The sequence below is a fragment of the Bubalus kerabau genome, chromosome 12, assembly GCF_029407905.1.
Source record: "Bubalus kerabau isolate K-KA32 ecotype Philippines breed swamp buffalo chromosome 12, PCC_UOA_SB_1v2, whole genome shotgun sequence".
In the NCBI taxonomy this organism is placed as follows: Eukaryota; Metazoa; Chordata; class Mammalia; order Artiodactyla; family Bovidae; genus Bubalus; species Bubalus kerabau.
Genome location: NC_073635.1, coordinates 63,679,421 through 63,698,355, shown reverse-complemented (window position 1 = coordinate 63,698,355; position 18,935 = coordinate 63,679,421). Strand labels below are relative to the sequence as shown.

The 18,935-nt window shown below is 36.3% G+C and overlaps 1 long non-coding RNA gene across 1 annotated transcript in view; it reads right to left on the bottom strand.

Moving 5' to 3' along the window:
* Window positions 1-2,601: 2,601 nt before the first annotated feature.
* Window positions 2,602-18,935, bottom strand: part of LOC129624163 (uncharacterized) — a 30,288-nt gene continuing 13,954 nt past the window's right edge. Inside the window, exons 4-5 of the long non-coding RNA XR_008700792.1 lie at window positions 3,185-3,245; window positions 2,602-2,955 (exon numbers count right to left, since the gene is read on the bottom strand). This is a non-coding gene — a long non-coding RNA (uncharacterized LOC129624163). The remainder of the gene's footprint in view (window positions 2,956-3,184; window positions 3,246-18,935) is intronic.

Here is an 18,935-nt window from a genome sequence, read left to right as displayed (position 1 = left end):
CTAAATAATAGTGGTAATTTGTGGATACACTGAAATCTAATGAATTGTACACTTTAAAATGGCTAAAATGGTGAACTTTATATTATGTGAGGTTTATCTCAGTGAAGAAAATCTCACTTCCATTAAAATTTCTTTACATTGTTATCATCAATTAAAGCCCATTTACAGACATTTCCTGCAAAGTTACTCTAAGGCCCCTGTATTATCCACCCTATAAAACAATATTCCAATCTGGCCTATGGCTACCTTTTGCTCACCTAATTGGTTCTACATGTCCCTAGTTGACTTTCAAAGTCCTTTAGCTATTGTCTACTTCATAATTTTCCAAGATTTTATCCACTACTCAGAAAGAAACTCAATCAAGTCATACTAATATCTCCTTTAAGTGATTTAATCCCTGTATCCCTGTTGTATATTGTCATTATTTCTGAGAAACACTTCTTTCCTCTTATTTGCTTACAGAAATCTGAAATCTACAAGGATTCATTTCCTCCATATACTTTCTTAAAAGCAATTAAGCTCATATTATCCTCTTATATTCAGTTCAGTTCAGTTCAGTTGCTCAGTCGTGTCCGACTCTTTGCCACCCCATGAATAGCAGCACGCCAGGCCTCCCTGTCCATCACCAACTCCCGGAGTTCACTCAAACTCACATCCATTGAGTCAGTGATGCTATCCAGCCATCTCATCCTCTGTTGTCCCCTTCTCCTGCCCCCAATCCCTCCCAGCATCAGAGTCTTTTCCAATGAGTCAACTCTTTGCATGAGGTGGCCAAAGTACTGGAGTTTCAGCTTCAGCATCATTCCTTCCAAAGAAATCCCAGGGCTGATCTCCTTCAGAATGGACTGGTTGGATCTCCTTGCAGTCCAAGGGACTCTCAAGAGTCTTCTCCAACACCACAGTTCAAAAGCATCAATTCTTCAGTGCTCAGCTTTCTTCACAGTCCAATTAGTCAAATTAAATAACCCATATTTTGTCTACTAAAATTTTTCTGTAGTAAGTTAAACAATGTAGTACATGGGAAATATGTGTGAAATAGCTACTGTAAATGCCTGAGGTAGCTATATAAAAAAAAATCTTGAAAAATAAAGAGAATGCATGTATACAGAAAGGTTACTAAACCCTGAAGTTGAGCCTGCCATCATAACATTATATACCAGTGTTCCAAAGCCTAGAATTTTAGCTTTATTAGTTTCATGCAGCCATCAAGAGATAAGTAAAAAAACATGATTGATAAAGGACTTTCATTTAGAGATGCTCTTTAAATAGCTGGGGCCACAAAAATGACGCTTTTTATGTGTAAACTAGTAGTAACAGGAGGATAAGAAGGGGGAGGAGTAGGAAGAGAGGATGAGGAGAAGAAGGAGTAGCATCTGCTCTGGAACGGCTGATGTCAGACTCAGCTCTGAGTAAAAAATAAAAACAAAATCAGTTTCCTCATTCCCTGAGAAAGTCATTTAAAACTTGACCCCAAATATTTTTAAGGTCATAACCATGCATGCACAATCTCTTCAGTTGTGTTGGACTCTTTGAGACCCCATGGACTGTAGCCCAACTGGCTCCTCTGTCCATGGGATTCTCTGGGCAAGAATACTGGAGTGGACTGCCATGCCCTCCTCCAGGGGATCTTCCCCATCCAGGACTGAATCCGCATCTCCTGCTGCTCCTGCATTGCAGGTGAATTCTATCGCTGAAGCACAGGGGAAGCCCTGAAGGTCCTATGTTTACAATAAAGAAAAATAAATAGACACAAAAAATGTGGAATAAAAGTATTATTTACTGACAGATGAATACAATAATAAGCAAGAAGAATCTAAATATATTTGAGATATTAAATTTTTAGTTTTTTTGTTATCAGAAAATACATATGAAAAATTTAGTTCAGATATGTTAAACTGTAAGAAGAGAACAGACACAAAAATGAATTGCTCTGAAATTTTAAAAAAGTATGATTCTATCCATAGTAATTACATTCTTGCATGTAACAACAATGCTACTTTATATGTTCAGGAAATGAGACTTGGAAAAAAAAAAAGAGTTTTTAGTTTATTGGGTTATAAACAGTGATTAATACCTGAGTACATCTAACAGAAGAGGAGAGGCAATAATTCAATGAAAAAAAAATCTGATTGATTTTCTCAAAGGCAGTCTGGATTCCAGGAAATTATTGAAAAGAATTTCAGAAAGCTTCTGATGTATAATCCATAATAATAACATTTAAAAATAGCTATATTAGATGATTACAGGGAAAAAAAAAAGAGGAAGACTAATTGGGGTGACAATACCAGGAAAATGTATGTACAATACTTCTGGCATTATTGTATGAGCTTCAAGGTGACACAGTTATTGCTAGATGATGATATAGTTATACCTTCTGTTCAGAAAGCTCCTGCCTAGAATGTGTTAGAGAATTACAGGAAGCAAGTGAAATGCCAATCCAATTCAAGCCTAGGATAAAAAACAAAACTGTTTAGTAGTAAAAAAAAAAAAAAAAAAAGTCTCTGGACCAGAAAACAATGTGAGAGGAAGAGTAATAAAGGTACTGCAATTCAATCCAACAAACAAGGCAGAACGAATATGTGACCAGTTTAAAAGGAGATACAGATTTTTAAAACTCAACTATGCCTAACTACAAAGAGTAGAGGAAAAACGGAACACAGTGTGTGTGTTCTACAACCACAGAAAAATGCATGGCAGAAAGGACTCTTTCTACTCTTTGAAGCCTTGAATTACCAAAGGTTTTCTAAAGGACTGGGATAATCAAATCCACAGAAAAGCAAAGTATCAGGGAAAAGCATTTGGGAGAAGCAGTGATTCTCACCAGGTCCTTGGGAGCCCAGGTCCTGCAGGCATTGATAGCAGCTTCATTTCAAGAATGCACGAAGAGCAAGTCTCATGCTGCATCAAATGTAGATGCTCAAGCGAGGACTTCCCTCTTGGATATTTATTATATACCTAGGAAACCCCATTCCAAAAATCCATGGGAGCAGATGCTGTTGTTGTTTAGTCTCTTAATCATGTCTGACTCTTTTTGTGACCCATGGACTGTAGCCCACCAGGCTCCTCTATCCATGGGATTTCCCAGGCAAGTATACTGAAGTGGGTAGCCATTTCCTTTCCCAGGGGTTCTGCCCAATCCAGGGATAGAATCCGTGTCTTCTGCATGGGTAGGCAGATTCTTTACCTCTGAGCCACCAGGGCAGTCCGCAGATACTGTAGTACAGGATTAAAAATGAATTGGGTTTCTGAGAAAGGAGAAAAACAGAAGAGACAGGATTTGAGATATGTAATAAAAAGCACTCTATGAATGGAGAGTTCGTTGCTACAGATGCAATTTACTCTGCATAGCGGATCCAGAAAAGAAAATGTCACCTGACAGAATTCACACTCAATTTAGCATTGAAGTGCCTGAAACAAAAGGCTCAGATAGAAATGCAAATTTAGATGTTCTAAATATGCATACTGGAGAATAAGAGCAGAGTTCATCACTGCACATTTCTGAAATTTTTAATAAAACATAAAAATATCAAATGGCAAGAACTACAATGCTCAGAAAAGTGAAGTCACTCAGTCATGTCCGACTCTTTGAGACCCCATGGACTGCAGTCCGCCAGGCTCCTCTGTCCATGGGGCTTCTCCAGGAAAGAATACTGAAGTGGGTTGCCATGCCCTCCTCCAGGGGATCTTCTCAACCCAGGGATTACTCAGGTCTCCTGCTTTATAGTCGGATTCTTTACTGTCTGAGCCACCAGGGGAAGCTATTTCCAACTCTTAGTTGTCCTCTATCTACTGCTTTTGCCAGAGATTTCATTGAGTCTCCACCATCAACTCTTAAAAAGATAGCATCTTTCTGTATTGTTCTATGTCCTGGTTCTGAAAACATAATTTTGTTAGAAAAATGGCTCTAATCGTTCTTGAGTTTTCTCAGTATCATAGGTGTGGGGTGATATTTTGAAAGTTTTGATTTAGAATTTAAGTTGTGAGGCTGTTAAGAATCTTGGTATTAAAAAAAACTTCAATTTTGAGGTTTTGAACAAACCACCTCATTTCTTTAGTGACAATTCAGGCTGCAGGAGCTGATCGAACAAAGCTCATTGAGGATCAAAGATTTTGATTTTCCCTCATGGCTCAGATGATAAAAAACCTGCCTGTGATGTGGGAGACCCAGGTGTGATCCCTGGGTTGGGAAGACTCCCCTTGAGAATAAGCCCTGGAGAACCCTATGGATAGAGGAGGCTGGCAGGCTAGAGTCCATGGGGTTGAGAACAGTGGGGCGGGACTGAACGACGTAACATGGTCCCGTGTTCCTACGTACTTTCCTGGGGATAAACTGCTTAAACTTATATTACTCTGTGGGAATTTGATAATGGGGAATATTGCTAATATTCAAATTTGTATAAATCTGGTCTTTTGTGTGCCTGCAAGAAAAACTAATATTGAAAAACAGAAGAAAGGATTGATAGAATGCCAGGGATGCATGGAATCATAGGAGCTGGAGATAGAAAATAAGCAAGAATTAAGATAACTTCTGATGTAGAAGAGGAATAAATCCAACAACCAGAAGATGCTGGTGGACAACACAGCTGGAAAAACCTTATTTCACGTACTATTGCACTTGCCACCCAACAGAGTTACAGTTACTTTTAATTAAATCTAATAATTTATTTCTATGTGTCACCTATTCCAAATTCATTTTATGTTCTCCAGAAACAGTGAATTTTCTCAGCGTAGGTCTTGTGTCAGTACCCTGTCTGCTGGGAACTAGAAGGGATAGAGAACCATGAGCCTTCCCTTTTTTATTTGTCTTATAGATGGTTGGCCCTTTAATTACAATAATATTAAACTCAGGGGAGTTTTTAAAAATATTTTTCCTAAAGCAGTTGTGGAATTTGATTATCAGCCCTTTAAACATATACACACACAAACAGACAAATAAGTATTTAATATATATTTTATAAATGTAAATATTATATATACATTTATAAAATAATTATACTTCTATAAGTTTTATATATTTAAATAATATATATTACATGTAAAATATAAATTATATATATATTATTCTCTGTTCCTTTTCCTGTTGAATATCCATATATACCATCCTTTCAAATCCCAGACTTAAATAAATAATTTTGCCAAATGTACTCCCAGGGAAGTAGATATTAAAATGGAGCAGAACTGCAAAAGCGTTAAAAGTAGCAACAATTATAAATAAAACAGAAAGAACAGGGAAGGCCAGATGAAGGTAGCAGACTATGAAAGCAACCCAAAGGCCCTGCTAGTGCTGCTGGGTGTTACAGAGCAAAGGCTGCCCATAAAAGGGGTGCTTCAGTGGACACAGGGAGCTAGGCCCTTGGGTATCTCCTTGTTCAATCATTGGCTGGAAAATGCCTGGAGAAGAGCTGGACCTTGTTTGAAAACTGAGGCAAGGCCTGAAAACTCTCACAGCTGGAAGCTCAATTAACCATCATCCTAGCAGACAGGCAGTGTATCATTTTTTGCAAGGTATTCGAAGTTTCCATCTCTGTGTGCTCTAATTAGCTCCAAATCAGCATATCAATCCCATGATTTTTCTGCAAAGCATATCAAACTCATATTCAATCCCAAAGAAAATCAACCCAACACTGTGTTAATTTCTCCCTTAAGTTCATAAGTTAGGATCTTTATATAATTCCTATTTCTCTTCTAATACCATCTCAGTCTCAATTTTTATAATGTAAGTCATGGTCTAAATTTGAGATTTAATTGCTATCAACAGACTCTAAAAGAGATTGAGAAAAGTAGAAATTTTGAAAAGGCAAAACTAGTACATATATGCACACACACATGGATACACACATATACACACACATATATATGTACACACACACACAATATAAATTAAGAAAAAAACCATGTGGCATCTTCCCCCTGCCCCACCTTTTATTAATGTTGGCCTGGGCCTGAATGATTTTTGTGATTATTTCTAGTCACTAATTATTATTATTATTTTTTTTGTCTTCAGCATAGGATGTCAAGAATCTATAAAAATAAAAGCATGTATGTAAGCATAAAACTTATTAACATATCTTGACCACTTACAAAATGTACAATATGACACACAATGATTAACATATTTACTAATGATAAAGCCTTGATAAGTGGTTCAAAAAAATAAAAAAAAAAGACACAATCTTTTCTTAGAGTAATTTATATAATAAATTCAAATGGCTACAGACCATATTACTAATGCTTACACTCATTATTGTAAAAAATACTAATTGAGATGAAAATAAATATGTTTCAGTTAGCTCTTTTTAAAAAATATAATTACAGTACGATTGCCTGCTTGTTTTTAATAACTTGCTAACAATTTTACAAAAGCTAAGTGTATATAAAAATGTCATATGACTGTATGGTATATCATCACATTAAAAAAAAATAAGTTGCAGAGTGATTCCATTCCAGCAAAAAGATACTTTACAATGCAAGTATTTGTATATATGTGTATATGAGTCACGTATGATATGCTTCTGATGAATTAATTGAATGTTGTGGAGTGACAGGGCTTGACTTCTGAGGTGCAGTTAGAAAGCCAACACTGCTTCCACCTTGCTGTCTCTTGTGGGATACTCTTTAGAAAGCAGCCACCATGTTATGAGAAAACCGGCTACAGCGAGAGGCTCCTGCTTGTAGGTGGAGCTAATTTTCCAGTGGACAGCAGCAACTGCTGAGAGAACTGCTCTTCATATCTTTCCAGTCTGCAGCCTTTGAGCCACCTCAAAGTGGAAGAGTTTATACATCGATCCCCCTGAACCCTTCACAATCTGCTTTATGTTGTCATTGTTTTAAATCTTTAAGTTTGGAAGCATTTATGTATTTTGAGATATAGACAATTAGAAAACTTGAATATCCAATCAATTAAATGAACACTTTTGGAAGCAACTTTCCAATATTTTCCCATGTAATGGATACTGTGGACATAATTATTGCTTATTTATATTTCTCTAATTACAAATGAAACACCATTTCTTTCTACTTTTACTATCCATTTTTGCATTATACTATGCATTGAATTTCTCTATTAATCTTCTATTTTTCAGTTTTGTTGCTTTAGAGACTTTCCTTGTTTTGCTAGATATGATCCAGTATCACGTTCAGTTCAGTTCAGTTGGTATCATGTTCAGTTCAGTTCAGTTGCTCAGTTGTGTCCAACTTTTTGCAACCCCATGGACTGCAGCACACCAGGTTTCACTGTCCATCACTAACTCCCAGAGCTTGCTCAACCTCATGTCCACTGAGTCGGTGAGGCTAACCAACCATCTAATCTTCTGTCATCCCCTTCTCCTATCTTCAATCTTTCCAAACATCAGGGTCTTTACCAAGGAGTCAGTTCTTTGCAAGAGGTGGCCAAAGTATTGGAGTTTCAGCTTCACTATCAGTCCTTCCAGTGAATATTCAGGACTGATTTCCTTTAGGATTGAGAGGTTTGATATCCTTGCAGTCCAAGGTACTCTCAAGAGTCTTCTCCAACACCACAGTTCTTTATAGTGGCTCTCAGCTTTCTTTATAGTCCAACTCTTATATCCATACACAACTACTAGAAAACCCATAGCTTTAACTAGACAGACCTTTGTTGGCAAAGTAATGTCTCTGCTTTTTAATATGATGTCTAGGTTGGTCATAGCTTTCCTTCCAAGGAGTAAGCATCTTTTAATTTCATGGCTTCAGTCACCATCTGCAGTGATTTTGGAGCCCTCAAAAATGGGTGTCACGTGTCAGTGTCACATTGGGCTGTTTCAGTTATCTTACTCAGTTATCTAATGAATATTTTTGACAAGTGTGTCTTCATGAAAACTTTTGTTTTGATATTTTGAAAATATTTCTTTCTCTGTCTACATTATGCTTTTGCTTCTGAGTACCTGTTATAATTTATTTTTTCCCATTCCAATTCACATGTTTTTATTCTAAACTTTTTTTCTGTTTCTTTTATCTTTCACATTTAGGTCTTCATTTTATGTAGATTTCACATTTATTTATGATGTGATTTTTCAACAAGTACCTATATTATTTTGTAAGGAATAATTATTTAACAAGTATAAAGATTATAAAAATCCAAATAAATCTATCTCCTATCTTCTGTTTTTTTCAATATATGTAGAAACACAACATTCTTTTACATGTTTGAAGGCAAAGAGGTCTAGTGGTATGGCTTGCAAGAAAATTTTTATTCTATGTATTCACATATTTTAGACAAAACTTAGCCTAATTTATTTAAGCAAGGCAGACAATATGGTTCCTTGAACTGATTTTCATATTTTTTATCATGTTGTACTTATTCAAGATGTCAACAAAAAATCTCAGAACGACTCACAAATTCAACACTTGCTTGATTACATGGAGCACAGTCTTGCAATGGTCCTGAGCTTGATATTTTTTACACTGTGATTGTAAGTAGTGCTCAATTTATATGAATTCCACCCATATCTTCAAAATTATTTTTTTAAGTTAATTTCTAGGCAATACAGTATTTGTTCAAAAAAGCACTAATAAATCAAGGTCTGAGTACTTTCTACTTATTGCTAATTTTTTTCATCTCTGAATAAATAAATTTTTGGTTAGTAGTACTAGAGTAAGATGATGATGTTCACAAACCGTATGGCTAAAGTATAATAAGAATATGTCTAGGATTTTCCAGACTAAAGGAAAGAAAAGGATCATCACCCACAACTGGATTTGTTTACAATTTACAGAACACTTCCCAGAACATTTTGTTTTGTCCTCACAACAACCCAGGGAGGAAGATGTATTTATTATTGCTATTTTATACAACTAGCCAAAATAACTTTTATAAAAATTATTTACAGTCACAGTGAGTTGACCACCAGAATTAAAACCTCAGTCAACAGATTCTATATTGTGTTGAGAAAGGTCAGGTAAAGGAAAAAGTAGCATTTGTGGGAAACTTAAAAATGGTACAGATAGGACCAGGGAGTTACATTATTGAGCACTCTGGCAACCAGAAGGGGAGGATGAACTAAGAATTTGTCATGATATGTCCAGAGAGGGAATATATGCAGTTTGATACAGCATTATACCATGAATCAGAAAACTCAGGTGCATCTTCTTTTTCACTGTGACCTTGACCGCACATTTCATTTCCCTTGGCAATAGTTTCCACATCTACAAGATTTACAGTCTGATCAATATGTTCCTCTAAATCAGTCAACACTTTGTGACTTCATTATGGAATGGATATGATTAATAATAAAGTCAGTTTTTCCACAACTCAGGAATTATATCTGTTCCATGGTGACAGAGTAATCGGCAATACACAATAAAACTTCAGGAGTGAGAAAATCTCTCAAAGTATCTATCCCTTTCCGTAAATCTTGATATCCATGCATTAGATGTATATATCTTTTCAGACATTCAAAATACCCACTAACACACAAGTATTTTCATCAAGTGATATTGTATTATACTATTATCATCCATAAGTAACTTTGGATCAATAAATCATGTTTGATCTTCAGGCATTTATTTAGTTAGTTCAAGTAAGCTCCAGAAACTGAGAAAGAACACACACTCAATGATGCTAAAGGATACAGAATGTAGAATGTTCATTGTCAATTATTTTCTATTTTCATGGCATGTGTGCATGTTTAGTCACTCAGTTAAGTCCAACTCATGGCAACCCCATGGACAGAGGAGCCTTCCGGGCAATCCTCTGTTCATGGGATTTTCCAGGCAAGCGTACTGGAACAGGTTGCCATTTCCTCCTCCAGGACATCTTCCCAATCCAGGGATTAAACATGTCTCCTGCATTGGCAGGCCAGTTCTTTACCACTGAGCCACCTGAGAAGACTCTATGGAGCCTCACCTTAACACAATGAAATTAAAAATTCTTCAAACCTAAGAACGAGAAACTCTCTCTATCCTAGTCATGCTTCTAAAACATTTTATAGTCACTGGTGAGATATTCACCCTTGACTCCACAAAAGTCTTCTTGCTATTGTTCAGTCACTCAGTCATGTCCAACTCTTTGTGATCCCATGGACTGCAGCATGCCAGGCTTCCCTGTCCATCACCATTTCCCAGAGTTTGCTCAACCTCATGTCCTTTGAGTCGATGATGCCATCCAACCATCTCATCCTCTGCTGCTCCCTTTTTCTCTTGCCCTCAATCTTTCCCATCATTAGGGTCTTTTCCAATAAGTCAGCTTATTGCATCAGGTGGCCAAAATGTTGGAGCTTCAGCTACAAGATCAGTGCTTCCAATGAATATTCAGGACTGATTTCACGTAGAATTGACTGGTTCGATCTCTTTGCGGTCCAAGGGACTCTTGGGAGTCTTCTCCAACACTACGGTTTCAAAGCATCAGTCCTTTGGTTCTCAGCCTTCCTTATGGTCCGACTTTCACATCCATACATGACTACTGGAAAAAACACAGCTTTGACTAGATGGACCTCTGTTGGAAAAATAATGTCTCTGCTTTTTAATATGCTGTCTAGGTTGGTCATAGCTTCCCTTTCAAGGAGGAAGCATCTTTTAATTTCATGGCTGCAGTCACCATCTGCAGTAATTTTGGAGCCCAAGTAAATAAAGCCTGTCACTGTTCCCATTGTTTCCCCATCTATTTGCCATGAAGTGATGGGACTGGCTGCCATGATCTTAGTTTTCTGAATGTTGTTTTAAGCCAGCTTTTTCACTCTCCTTTTTCACCTTCATCAAGAGGCTCTTTAGTTCCTCTTCACTTTGTGCCATTATGATGGTGTCAACTGCATATCTGAGGTTATTGGCAATTCTCCCAGCAATCATCTTGAGCTTCTAGCTTGAGCTTCATTCAACCTGGCATTTCACATGATATACTCTGCACATAAGTTAATTAAGCAGGGTGACACTATATAGCCTTGATGTACTCCTTTCCCAATTTGGAACCAGTCCATTGTTCCATGTCCAGTTCTAATTTTTGCTTCTCGACTTGCATACAGGTTTCTCAGGAGACAGGTATGGTGCTCTGGTATTTCCATCTCTAAGATTTTTCCACAGTGTGTTTTGATCCACACAGTCAAAGGCTTTAGCACAGTCAATAAACCAGAAGCAGATGCTTTTCTGGAATAATCTTGCTTTTCCTATGAACCAGTGGATATTGGTGATGTATCTCTAGTTCTTCTGCCTTTTTGAAATCCAGCTGGTACATATGGAAGTTCTTGTGTCACATACAGTTGAAGCCTAGATGGAAGGATTTTGAGCATTACTTTGCTAGTATGTGAAATACATGCAGTTGTGCAGTAGTTTGAATATGCTCTGGCACAGACCTTCTTTGGGACTGGAATGAAAATTGACCTTTTCCAGTCCTGTGGCGATTGTGCAGTTTTTCAAATTGTTGGCGTATTGAGTACAGCAGTTTAACAGCATCATCTTGTAGGCTTTGAAATAGCTCAGGTGGAAGTTATCACCTCCACTATCTTTGTTTGTAGCAGTAGTGATGCTTCCTAAGGTGCCTTGACTTCACACTCCAGTATGTCTGAGTCTAGGTGAGTGATCACACCATTGTGGTTATTTGGGTCATTAAGACATTGTACAGTTCTTTTGTGTATTCTTGCTACCTCTTCTTAATATCATCTGCTTCGTTAGATCCATAGCATTTCTGTCCTTTATTGTGCCCATCTTTGCATGAAATATTCCCTTGGTATCTCTAATTTTCTTGAAGTCTTTCCTATTCTATTATTTTCCTCTATTTATTTGCATTGTTCAGTTTGAAAGGGGCTTTCTTATCTCTCCTTGCTATTCTTCAGAACTCTGCTTTCAGATGGGTATATCCTTCCTTTCTTCTTTTCCTTTCTCTTCTCTTCTTGTAAGGCCACCTCAGACAACCATTTTGCCTTGTTGCTTTTCTTTTTCTTGGGGATGTTTTTGATCACCACCTCCTGTACAATGTTAGAACCTCTGTCCCTAGTTCTTCAGGCACTTTATCGGATCTAATCCCTTGAATCTATTTGTCACTTACACTGTATAATCATAATGGATTTGATTTAGGTGATACATGAATGGCCTAGTGGTTTTCCCTACTTTCTTCAATTTAAGTCTGAATTTTGCAATAAGGATCACATAATCTGAGCCACAATCAGCTCCATGTCTTTTTTTTTTTTTTTTTTTTTTTGCTGACTGTACAGAGTTTCTCCAACTCTGGCTGCAAAGAATATGATCAATCTGATTTCATTTTTGACCATCTTCTGATGTCCATGTGTAGAGTCATCTCTTGTGTTGTTGGAAGAGGGTGTTTGCTATGAATTCTCTTGGCAAAACTCAAAAGCAGCTTTTGCCCCGCTTTATGACCAAAGCATTCCATGGGCGCTGTTGTCACTGTGATAGCAGATGATTCCTTCCTTCTATTTATTCAAGCAAAAGCATTATTTTAAATCCTATTGTTATTTGTTCTTTTAGTAGATAAGTTTAGCCACCCTTAGCTTTAGTTATTGAGTTGTAACATTACTGACTACTCCATCTAGGCCATGTGTGTCAGTTCCTTTCTCTGTTCATCTTGAGCATTTATGGGTCCAGATGTTCTTTCCTAGGCCTCCTGTTCTTCTGACTTCTGAACAATGATTGTACACTCAGTTAAACCCAAAGTTTTCTCCAAAAATATATTTTAATACCCCTTGACCCTTCTGGAATGAAAGATATAATGTTTCCATTTCATATCCATAAAGATGAAAAGCAAATTAATGGTTATCTCAGGATGGTGAAAGAGGAACTGGGTGGTATCGTGTATCTTTTGGGGGTGATGGAAATATTCTTAAATTTAGATAGTTGTACTAATGCACACCATTATTAGTATATGAAAACCCACTGAATTACAATAAATGGTTAAAATGGTGAATTTCCATTTCTGTTAATTTCACCTAAAAATTATTTAAAACATTTCATCTGAAACAATATGTAAATAAAACTAGGCAATGTTCTCAGGCCTGAAGGATCTTGCATGCATAGCTCCTGAAGGTAGGCATAACAATAAAAAGGTGTTAATAAAGCTAAGGGGAAAAATGACCCACGCTATGAAAAGGTGCGATTTTGACAATGCTGTTGGTGATGGTAACATGGAAAATAAGGTTTCTGTAATGAACTTGTCATAGTGACTAAACATTTTCAGAGATATTTAGATATCTTAGCATTTTCAACCTGCAACATGCTAATTGGCTTTTCCTAGTTGTCTAAGATAATATATGAGAAAATAGATGCAAAATAAGAAGAAATGTAAATGTTTTAGAAGAACTTAGAACTATTAAGGATATTAAAAATCTTTCCAGCTAAAATATGCTTTTAAAACAGAAATGTCTTTAATAAAAAGATGAAACTCAGGGTGCTGCTAGTGAAAAAAAAATAGAATACTCTCAAGAGTTTGTAAATATCTCATGAATTTTGAAGGTGTTGTTTCATAGAACATTTCAGTAAAAAAAAATTCAGGTGTTCATAAAAAACATGCCTCCTCAATCTTCTTGTTAAACATGAAGTCTTTGAGGATTGATAAGGGTTTTTTCCACATACAGTTGATTTTCAGCCTTATTTACAGATGAGTTGGTGCTGGAGAGTTACATGCATACAACTTTTGTCTAAGTAGACAACAATTTGATACACCAAACAGTTTTCAAAGAAATTATATGTGCTAACATCAGAAAGGCAATAAAGTTTTAGAGATCTGTTCCACAACATTTTTCTACAGGTAATACTGCATTCTACACTCAAAAATTTGCTAAAAAGGTTAGACCTTATGGTGTGTTCTTAATGTTAATAAACTTAATTCAAGTTTAAAAACAATAAAATGGGATAACGGTCTCTCAGTTTTCAACTTAGACAGGCATTTAGCAGGCTGAGAAAGCTATTCAACCTCCACCAGCATTCTCAAAGAAAAAGAAGGAAGACTTCTGAGGGCACAGCCAAGAGCTGAGGAAGATTAGAAACCCTCTGGGTAATGATGAAACATGGCTGGCTGCATGCATTCATGCCCCGAAACAGTGTCTCCCCAATCTGAAGCCCTTTAAATGAAAGTATTTGTCATAATTATCTTGCTGTTTTGTTAACATTATATGTTGGATACTCTTGAGCTCACAAGTCTTTGAGACCAAACAAATGCACCTGAGAAGCTAAACACAATTAGCTCATCTGCTCTTGACCTTATTTTAGTGATGGAATCTTGAACCATTCAATATTGACATAATTGGAAAGAGAGAAGGAGGGAATGCATTTTTCATGTGTAAATGAATTATTATGACAAGAGGGTGAACAAATGTGTCTGTTTTCCCCCAAATTCTTTCCTTCCCTGTAAAAACCCCTGGATCTATGATTGTCCTGTAATAATTTGATGAAGCAATTGTGACAGAAATGGTATTCAGACTCCAAATCATAGGCTTTAAAATGATAGGAAGCATCTGCTTTTCATTTGAAAAACTTATCTTGGGATGCTTCTCTTGGAACCATACCATATGAAGAAGGAATAAAGTGGGGAACGGAGACAGTCTGGTCGACAATGTCAGAAGAGCTCCCAGCAGCATTAACCTCTAGGCCTGTGAGTTCACCACATCACACACACTGGCCTGCTAATCTCTGCATCGTTCAGTGGGGCAGCAGACTCAGATGAGTTGAGTCTAGGTACAGATTACAACACATAATAAAACAGCTGCTTTAAGGCACCAACTTGTAGGGTCTTATACAGCAGTAAATCATTTAAATATCCATCCACAGTAGAATGCATAAACAAACAGTTTCACAGTCATTCAATAAAATATGAGAATGCATAAATACAGCCATATAGAAGAGACTCATGAACGTGATGCTGAACAAAAGGAGCCAGATACAAAATGGCATGTTGTTTATTGCCAAAGAAGAATTTATTCCAAACCAGGCAAAATTAGTCTAGGATGCTGGTAATCAGGATATCAGTTACTCTTGGGAAGAGGCAGTGACTAGAAAAGTAAATATGGGTGATCAGGGGATTAGAAATGTTATCAATATTCTGGGTGCTGGTTATAAGTTGTTTTGAGTTATGAAAATTCATCAAGTCGTGTACTATGCTCTGTACACTTTTCTGTATATTTGGTGTAATTGATGACAATTTATATTTGTGAAACTGTAACAGTATAAAATATCATACCCACCTGATTGGCAAAATTTTAAAAGATGAATAATGCAAAATTATAGCAAGTATTTGTAAAAACAGAAATATTTTTTCATTTCAGGAACATGCACAGAGTATTTCAACCACTTTAGAAAGAAATTTGGCAGTAGATAACATCTGAAAATGTGACAAGGCCCACCCAGAACTTTGCGATTCTGCTTTACTGATATGCTTTAGTGAAGTATAGGTACTTGAGTATAGGTACGCATGAGGAAATATATACAGGAATGTTCACTGAAGCATTTTGTAGCATAAGATATTTAGAAAAAGGAAACACTACTCATCCATAAAGAAAAGAATGGTAAACTGGAGTGTTAACCATAAACTTGAATATGTGACTATTAAAGTGAATAAATTAGAACTAAATGTATCAATATGAGCAGATATCAAAAAGTTTAAGAAGTAGCAAGATGAGGACTGATGAAATTTATAAAATATTTAAAACAAAAATACAACACTTTAAAATAACTTTTTATGCTTATAAACACATTTAGCAACTGTATGAAATACTTTTGTGGGTTATTGTAAAAAAAAAAAAGTATCTTTGAGGAATGAGCAAGAATAAAATTGAAGAGATGAATACATGGCTCAGTCAGTAGAGTCTGCTTGCAATGTAGGAGACCTGGGTTCAATCCCTGGGTTGGGAACATCCCCTGGAGAAGGAAATGGCAACATATTCCTGTATTTCTGCCTGGATAACTGCATGGACAGAGGAGCTGGAGGGCTACAGTCCACGCAGTCACGGAGAGTTGGACACGACTGACTGACTAACACATCACGTACATGGATTTTAAAATATCTGTAATATTTAATTCCTAAAAGGTGACTTGAAGCAAATGTTAAAGACTTGATGATATATTTCTGCTGTGTAGACAAAAGTAGTATACAAATAGTTTCTCTAACTTGGAAATGTCATTATTAAATATTTATGAAATTATAAATTTTGCCTATCTGCAACATTTGACATAAAAATCAACCTAGTATATCTGGTCTTGTGTCAAGAACTGACTGTAAGAAAAACATGGATCTTAAGTCTTTATAGTCAACTTAGTAAGAATTTTACTTGACCTAACTCTCACTGATGTTTTGTTTTCAAATATTTTGAGGGCATGCTTTTATTTATGTGATCTGTGCTCAAAAGTGTTTTGTCTGAATGAAACTGAATCCCTTTGGAGAATCCCAAAGGAAATATTTAAAAGCTCACAGATAATAATGGAAATGACCTTTGGTTACTAAGTAGTATATAACACCTTTGTGATTGTTATCATGTCCAAGAGATTGCCTTTGAAATTCAGACAGAGCACTGAACCTAGACACCACCAAAGTCCTGGTGCATTATTCCCAGTTGTGCTACAAGCCAAAGGAGATCAATGGGCTTTGTGATCTGAACAACCTCTCTGTAGCTCCTGTGTATGGACAAATTATTGTGATATTTGGCATTATTTATTCTCTGTTGGAGGCAGACACGCTCCAGTGTACACCTGAATAAACTTTCAGTGCTCAATAATTACTTTGATTATTCCTGGGACTAATACTGATCAACATTATTTGTTTTATTTAAAAGAATCATATTTCCAAAAATCAGAAATACAATATATTGTAACATACCTGGTTCCTTATAGCACAATTTTTACATCCCAGTACTTAGCATATTAACTGATAAAAACACAATTTTCTTAAAAAATACAGTTTCCTTTTTATATTAACTCTTTTATAAATTTTTGAAAGGATTCTGCCCCAGCAGCTGGAAAATAGTAATTTGAGTATCCATTCATGGAAGTTTACTGAGTTCTTAAGCTATGTGAAGTTGTGAAGTTCCGTCCTTAAGAAGCTTATGGTCTATGAAGCATACAATTAGATAATAGGTATAATATTATGCAGTTAAAATACATACTTCTAGGTAATAGATGCATTGCTATACAATGTAATAAGCACTTTGACAGAAATAAATGAGGGGTCCATGTGCAGTCATGTAGACACTCAAAGGAAGTTTTGGGGACTAGTGTCTGGAATCATAGAGGAGAAAAAAGCAAACTCTCTTTAACTGGCTATTTGAAGGACTTATTTGTCTTATCGATTTTGAGTTGAGAGCTAAAGGAAGAGCGCTCTAGGATGACACGGCATCATCAAAGGATAACAGAGGCAACAGAGCAAACAGGGAAATGGTGTACAGTTGAGCCTTAAATGAATTTTCATTGGATGTGTGAGTGGCATTGGTGGGAATGGAGGGGTAAAATAGGGACTAGATTATCATAGGGTAAGTTATTAAATTTTAGAAATGGAATCAACAGATCTTTGATATAGATTTTCCACCCAATGTCTTTCTACTCATTACCACAGATGAATTATCCAAACATTTTACTGAGATCAGTTCCTTGATTGCTGTGCCAGGTCCTATTCTCTCTTGCCTACAAATAAAATTTTCCTCCCTCTTCTAAATAATCATTATTTTCTATGTGATAGGATAATTTCCATAGTAAATACACTGTTTTCACTTCCATCTTAAAAACAAAACTGAAAAACTTTTGTTTCCAGTTTCTACTTCAAATTCTTGCTCACTCTTGTTAGATAATCTTCACTTTGTCAATTTAAACTGTTGTAACAATTTTTGTTGTGTCACTGTTGTGTCTAACTCTTTTGTGATCTCATGGACTATAGCTCTCCATGCTCCTCTGTCCATGGGATTTCCCAGGCAAGAATACTGGTGTGGGTTGCCACTTCCTCCTCCAGAGGATTTTCTTGACCCAGGGATCTAACCTGTGTCTCCTGCATTGCAGGTGAATTCTTTACCACTGAGCCACCAGGGAAGCCCACAGTAACAATTAACATTGTATATAAACTCCAGACATTTATTATGACATAAAAAAGTTGGTGGTTCCTGAATCATGCCTTCTACAAATTTTGACATCCATCCATTTATCCAGGCTTTGACATCCATCTCTGGAAGTGTATCTTCCCTACCCTGGAATGCAATAGGTGGTAAGAAATATCTCACATCTGTTAGATATTCTTTCTGAAATCCTGGCCTGTGTGCAACAATATTGTGTGGCATTATTTGTTCAATAGTTGGCTTCAGTTATTTTGACATCCATTTTTTTTTTCTTTATCTACAGCCCAAATGGCTCTTATTAAATCTAGATGTATAATGCCTATTGGGTATCTACATTTAGATGTACTACAGACCTAAAACTTAATATCTCCAATGCTATACCCATCATTTTCATTCATCCCTCTGTTGTGCTATTTTTACTGTGTTCTCTGTTCAAATTAATGATAAATGCTTCATCCATCTACATAGGGTGTCATCATTTATTCTATCCTAAATATCATTAATTAATTCATTGGTAATTCAAAATAGTTACTGTCAACTTGCTATTTTCTAAGCAATGCTTTAGATGGTGGGGCTATGGTAGTGAAATAAGAGAGAATACCTCTAGCCTTAATAAACTTGTAATTCAGGGTTGAGATGAACAATAAACATCTGGAAATGTCAGTGGAGTCAGTGGAGTCAGTTACTTTCCCAGAGGCAGCTCTCTAGTGCCACAAATAGAATAGCCTTTTATTGCTAGAATCTACAGAACATTTTTCTCTGGTATGCTGACCACCATCCCACTATTTTCCACAAATTTCACTGGGTTCAAGAGGAAATTTTTAAAACAGTCCTGAACTTTTCTCATTTGGCTTTCAAGGAAAATAAAACACTCCTTTCCTCCATGGAACATCTCCCTAATTTCCACTGATTCCTCTATCCCTTCAATCTCTTTCAGAGCTGGAGGGA